The following is a 6852-nucleotide window of genomic DNA, read 5'->3' as shown; positions in this document are numbered from 1 at the left end:
CAGTCTTCCCAGCCTGGTGCAGGTCTACAATTTTGTTTCCGGTGTCCTTTGACAGCTCTTTGGTCTTGGCCATAGTGGAGTTCCGAGTGTGACTGTTTGAGGTTGTGGTCAGGTGTCTTTTAAGTATCTGACAACGAGTTCACACAGGTGCCGTTCATGAGTGGAGGACAGAGGAGCCTCTTAAAGAAGACGTTACAGGTCTCTGTGAGAGCCACATATCTTGCATGTTTGTAGGTGACCAAATACTCATTTTCCACCATAATTTGCTAATACATTCTTTCAAAATCAGACAATGTGCTTTTCTGGATTATTTTTTTTTTTCTCCTTTTGTCTCTCGTAGGTGAGGTATACCTATGATGAAAATGACAAGCCTCTCTCATCTTTTTAAGTGGGAGAACTTGCACAATTGGTGGCTGACTAAATACTTTTTTGCCCCACTGCACTTCCCACCACTGGTGTTTTACTGTATGAATTCTAAATGGGAAAAGTGTTGCTCGGGGAGAGCCGGCGAGGACGTACTGCATTCTCGTCATGTCCCTCCTCTTGCTCGTCTTGCTGCACCAGTGATTAACACGAGTGCGACATGCATACACTTTGACAGACAAGCCCCTACCCCCTCCTGTGCGCTCGCCACCCTTCCCTCCCCCGTGGTCACTCTCGCAGGACTCGCTCCCCCCCTCCTGCCCATTGGCTTGTGGACGTGTGTAATGGAGATGGATGACGGCTGGCTCCGCTTACACCGTGCAACAGACGGACTACTCCCGAAGCGCCTGTCGACCGGCACCCATCATTCTTCCTCCTGAGCCTCCCCAACACACACACAGCCCTCGTCATATCTCTCCGCATGTGTGCGTGTGTGTGCCCTCAGTTCCTTTTAAAATCAACCTTTTACAACTAACATACATTATATTCTGTTAAAAAGAGAAGAGCTTTTTAGTTGTTTTTTTTTTTTTGTCCTGTTCAGCTGTTAGGTCAAGCAGAATGGGAAATCTGTATCTCTTTCATGCTGGAACAGTTTTACTGTGTCACCGTAGAGTTTTTAAGCTTCCGCTGTGGTTTCTTAGTATTATAATTGAGGTTTATGGCGAATCAGACTTTATCAGTCGAACAGAACAAAGTTTCTAGAAGGGAGAGAGAAACAGACAAAAGACAAAGCACTAATCGTAAACAGGATGAGAGAAGTAAATCATGACATTAGCTACAACAGTGGAACGTTAGATATGAGTGTTGCGTGGGGCTGTGGTGCGCCACCCTGTGAGGGAAGGACAGGACAAGATAGAACAGGACAAGAACAGGAGAAGAAGCATGCAGGACCAGGGTCGTGAACCCGGCTGTACAACTGAAGTGTGGTGGTATTGACTGTGTAAATGATAAAGGTCTACAGGATGAGAGTATAAGTGAGGGGATACACAAGCGATTTGCATATTCATGAGTTATTTGTCGCAATAAGTGCGTGGCCCCACACCCAGTGAAAGAGTCCTAGAAGTGTGTGTCTGCGGATACATTCAAGTGAATTGACACCGTTTTACATGCACAAAGACTGGCAGAAGTGTCCAGTATATTGCTGTTGCCGCACCGCGGCGGCTATGGACCCCACCCGGTCAATCGAGGGGCGGGATCGGGCCCAGGGGTCCACCCGAGAGCAGCCCGGCGGATGGGACATGTCCCACACCGAGGGACCCGGGTCGGTCCGCCGGGCCCACCAAGGCGCCCCGACAACCGGCCACCCGGTGGGGGCCGCAGGGACCCAATGCCCCCCCCCCCAAACACCGGGATTTGAACTCCGTCCCCCAGAACTGTGAGGCAGATGTGCTAACCAGTCGTCCACCGTGCCGTTAATAATAATAAGAATAAATTATTTTGTCTCATAATGTTTTATTTCTGTACCTATGTAGTGGCGTTATAACGCTTTAAAAACTGGCTATTTGCATCAGAATCAGAATCATCTTTATTTGCCAAGGGTGTCAAAAACACACAAGGAATTTGTCTCCGGTGGTTGGAGCCGCTCGAGTACGACAACAGACGGTCGATTGGCAGAACACTTTGGAGACAAAAAGTCACTGAGCAATAAATGTTTCCAGTAATGTGGTAATGCAACAATTATTATTATTATTTTTTTTCTGACAATGTGCAGAGTCCTCCAGCAATTAGAGCAGTTTGAAATGACAAATGGAACAATAGTCCGGTGCGATGACCATTGTGCAAAGGGCGCCGAGACTTCAGGAAATGTGCGCAGTTTAAAGTGACAAGTAGTGCGATAATCTGGGACAATGTCGATTGCGTAAGTGTTGCAGATGCTACTCGGGCACATGAGTGGCCAGTATTGGTCAACTACAGATATGCAAATAGTGCAGCGTGGCGAGACTACGACAGTGAGTGCATGAGTAATGCATAATTGGTCCCACAGAAATGTGAGATCAAACTCAAGACAAAAAATTGGCAGCATGTTGCAATGGAATTGTAGGTGAACTGTTTCAGAAGTTAATGGGGAGAAGGAAGAAGCTGTTGGAATGTCATTGATCGGTTGCGCCTACCTGAGGGAAGTAGCCGGAAGAGCCGGTGACCGGGATGTGGAAGGTCCGAGAGGATTTTGCACGCTGTTGTCTTAGTTCTGGCAGCGTTCAAGTCCTCAAGGTTGTGTTGGCCGCACCGCAGCTCCAGCCGCTCCACTTCCTGTCGATATGCAGACTCCTCACCGTCTTTGATGAGGCCGAAGTCAGTGGTGTCATATCTGAAAACCTCAGGCGTTTGACAGCTGGGTGCGTCGAGGTGCAGTCGTTCGTGTAGAGAGGGAAGAGCAGCGGAGAGAGGACACAACCTTGGGGCGCCCCGGTGCTGATGCTGCGTGCGGATGAGGTGCCCTCGCCCAGCCTCACCTGCTGTGTCCTGCCCGTCAGAAAGCTCCAAATCCACTGGCAGATGGCAGACGAGACGCTGAGCTGGAGAAGCTTGGAGGAAAGGAGTTTGGGGAAGATGGTGTTGAACACAGAGCTGAAGTCCACAAACAGGATCCTCACGTAGGTCCCCGTGCCGTCGAGGTGTCTTCGATGAAGTGCAGTCCCATGTTGACTGCGTCATCCGCAGACCTGTTTGCCTGGAAGGGGTCCAGCAGCTGGAGTGAGCTGGTCCACGCAGACTTTGAGGCAGGATGGGGACACATTGTCTGGGCCTGCCGCTTTATTCATCTTTTGTTGTTTGAAGATGCGTCTCACATGCTGTTCGTGGATGGTTAATGCAGAAGTCAGAGGCTTGATTGTCGTCGGTGGTGCGGCTGGGTGGGTGTGGGCTGTGAAAGTGTCCTTTTCAAATCTGCAGTAGAAGGTGTTCAAGTCATCGTCTAGTATTTTATTATTCTCAGCTTGGGGGGTTGGTCGCTTGTAATTGGTTAGCCATTGGAATGCGTGCCAGACTGATTTAGAGTCGTTAGCGGTAAACTGTTTTTCTAACTTTAGTGCATAGTTTCTCTTTGCGATGCTAATTTCTTTAGTCAGCTGGTTTCTAGCGCGATTATGCTAGATTCCTCAACACATGTAACCAGACAATGTAACGATAGTCACTGGCATATATTCTTTATCCTCTGCGAAAAAAACGACCACTATTTCAGCCTCTTACTGAGTCATTTACAGAAATTATGAAACGCTGCCTCGTCTGTTCCTGCACGACTGTTTTACTGCCCCCCGGTGGCCACAGCAGAAGGAGCCGCAGTGAATCGTTTAGGATGCACAAATTCTCTTGAATGATGTTATCAGTCCAATATTTTTGAGTGCTATCAAGCAACGAGCGCCAGGCGGTAGCCAATACAAACTGCCGGATGACGCGGATTCTAGGCGACACGCAGTAAGTCACCACAATTCCCCCAAAAAATGCCCGACTTTGCGGCCGTAAGGCTGTCTCTGATTGTCGCTATCCATCGTGAAACTTCAACAACCAGGCTTCGCTGAACTGGCTTCTATTAATTTCTTTACATCATTAGCAATAAGTGTGTACAGTTTTGAGTTACTGTGTTTATTTTGAGACTTGTGAGCTTTAATTGAGTTTCACTTTTGCTACCTGGGCTTACGATGACGCAACACAAGTGTAACAGAGTACAAAATGTGTTTTAGTGCGTGAAAATATGTTGGCAAGTTGTGTCTAACTAGGCAAAAAGTGCTTAAGGTTCTTCCAAAAGGGTGACCACTTCAATCAGTGGGTTCAGGACAGGACAGGACAGGACAGGATTTGAGTCAGACAATTTTTGTGTTTTAGCATTTGAGAAATACTGTAAGTATATAGAAGTAAGAGACACAGAATGGCTGTCGCGCCGCCCCAAAGCCATATAAATACTTTATAGAAAGCGTCAAATATTGTTTTACAACAATACGTCACTATATGTAGAGTTTATAATGTGCCTGTAGATGAAAAAGGGACGCTTGTGTCCAAAATGTACAGTATGTGCACGGTACGTGCGGCGCTGGGTAAAATGAATTGGGAGCCAGTTTTTCATCCTCGCCCACGTCCACTCCCTTTACCAACCCTGTTCTTCCTGAACTATTACTCTAAATTTGTATGGTTTAATAAATGTGAAAAGGTACAATATACTGGATGTGCAGCGTCAAACACCTTTACAGGCTCGCTGTTCACGGCGTCCACACAGAATACCAGACTATGCCACCGCTCAGTGTGCGGAGGGGGGAGTCGGTAAGTGCCTTTTTTTTTTTTTTTTTTTTTTTTTTTTTTTGGGGCGATGATCCGGTCTAATTGGGTTGCTGCCCATCGCGCGGTGTGCGGCAGCATTAAGTTGACAACACTGACTGTGCTTTTCTCAACCAACTCCGAAAGCGGGGGCTGACATACTTTGGTCATATACGTGATAGCTCAACAAAAGAGCGGGTGAGATTGCCGTCGGAAGAATCCTCCCTCCTCAGCCGCCGACGGCGGTCCTGATTTGGACCGTTTGCCATTTGTGGTTTGTTTGAATCATTTCAAAGCTGAATCAGAGATTAAAATAAAGGTAGCTTGATAGCGAAATGTCAGGAAACGAGATTTGCTTTTGGGTCCTTGACTTTTTTTATTTTTTATTTTTCAAACTGCCACAGAAAGAGCAGCGAGTAGAATAACATGAAGCAATGGCAAGGTGTTTCAGAGACACTGGAAGATATGTGATTTGTTTTGATTTCAACACATTTCTTCCTCGTATAAAATATTGGAAATCCAGTAGCTCCTTCCTCGTTGAACACGGTTGATTTTCCAACCACCACCTGATGCTTGAATGATCAACATTTGGTTTCTTTTCAGTCCTTTTTTCGATTTGGGGGTTTTGCTGCATTTGGCTCCGACCACCTCAAGCGATCCGTCTAGGTTAGTGGTGGAGAACCTTTTCCTATCAAGTCATTTCCGCTTTTAATACGTCCTCTGAGGACCCTACTAAATACACAGCATATTTAAAAATGTGATGCAATGATCAAATGTTTGTTATTGCATGTTGTGTAAATGGATGGGTTCCTTTTTCTTTTATGAATGTACGCAAATTCAAAAGTGAGTAGAGTATCCTCCTTTTGTCTACGCTCGCGTTCTTTTTGTTTTAAACCGAAAGGCAAAGCTTTTTTGAATTGAGGATCTGCGGTTTCCTGGCAACACAACTGGGATCAACGTTTCTATACTTCTCCTTTCAGGTTCCTGAGACAATTGATGTGTTTCATGTCTAGTTCTTTTTCTGCTCGCTAGCTGGCACAGTTGTACGGTACAGTAAACCTCAGCTACTTCTTTTTCATTGTTATGTTGATTTATTTCCGTTATTTTATACGGAAGATTTCACTGCTTATTAATAACTTGCCATTTGAATCTGTTTCCGAGCTGCCGATTGAGCCTGGGAGGCGGAGATGAGAGCCAATCCCGGTACAGAACTGTACCGCGTGCGACGTAGCTGCTAACTGCTAATTTGTCAACATTAGCTGTGAATGAGAGCGCCGTCTGTTCAACATTATAATGGCCAATTTGCATTCGTGGACGAGCGCATTTCACGTAGTGTCCGACGTGAGCTATAGGAGCGCGTGCGGGTCATTTTGTTGCAGATGGTGACACTCCGGTTGAACCTGCATCTGTCGGATACGGCGGCTCTGCTAGAAAACTCGGGAATGTGAATACCGTACACCTGTGTCGTAAGTTGCATTGACGAAAGCTCTCCTCCTTTTTTAGTGTGTTGCGGCAATTCACCATGCATGTGCACTCCAACGTTTACGTAAATTACGACTCGGTAGTCAGACCGCTTTCCTGTCGGGAAACAGAATACAAACGTGGGACATGCCCGGGTAAACAAAGGAGTCTCTTCATGACATTCCTCCTCGTGCGCTTCCTGTCGAAAGCTTGAAAAACGATAACGAGGTGATTGCTTTCAAGCAGAGAGAAAGCAATGCATCAGTGACTTATGAGACTGCTGGACACGCACATTATTGCTCTGGGATTTTGCAAGTGTTGATGGAAGTGACAGGCGATGCTCATTTGGGAGCGAAGAGGGCCGCTTTCTGCGACTGTTGACGGTTTACGGAAATAGGCCGAAGAGCAGGCCGGAAGGGACTGACTCAAGTACAAAGACTCGAGTCAAATCCACTCAGCGAGTTCGAACATTTGCATTCTGGAAATGCATCCCGCCAATACAGTCGGAGCTCAAATTTGAATGCCTCAAAGGTTGCACAGTTGGGGAACAGATCAACCGACATAAGGCACGTCTGCTGTTCATTTTACGCATTATTAAACAATTTTAAGTCTTGCAAATAGCTTGAGAATAAATCCATTAACTCAACTGTCTGAGAAATGTTGTTCAACTCCGCCTCTTCCCTCACTCTGTGGGAGCCGTGCGGCATAAGACAGTAATGA

This window comes from Phycodurus eques, chromosome 1, assembly GCF_024500275.1.
Source record: "Phycodurus eques isolate BA_2022a chromosome 1, UOR_Pequ_1.1, whole genome shotgun sequence".
In the NCBI taxonomy this organism is placed as follows: domain Eukaryota; kingdom Metazoa; phylum Chordata; class Actinopteri; order Syngnathiformes; family Syngnathidae; genus Phycodurus; species Phycodurus eques.
Note: the sequence above shows the minus strand (reverse complement) of the source record.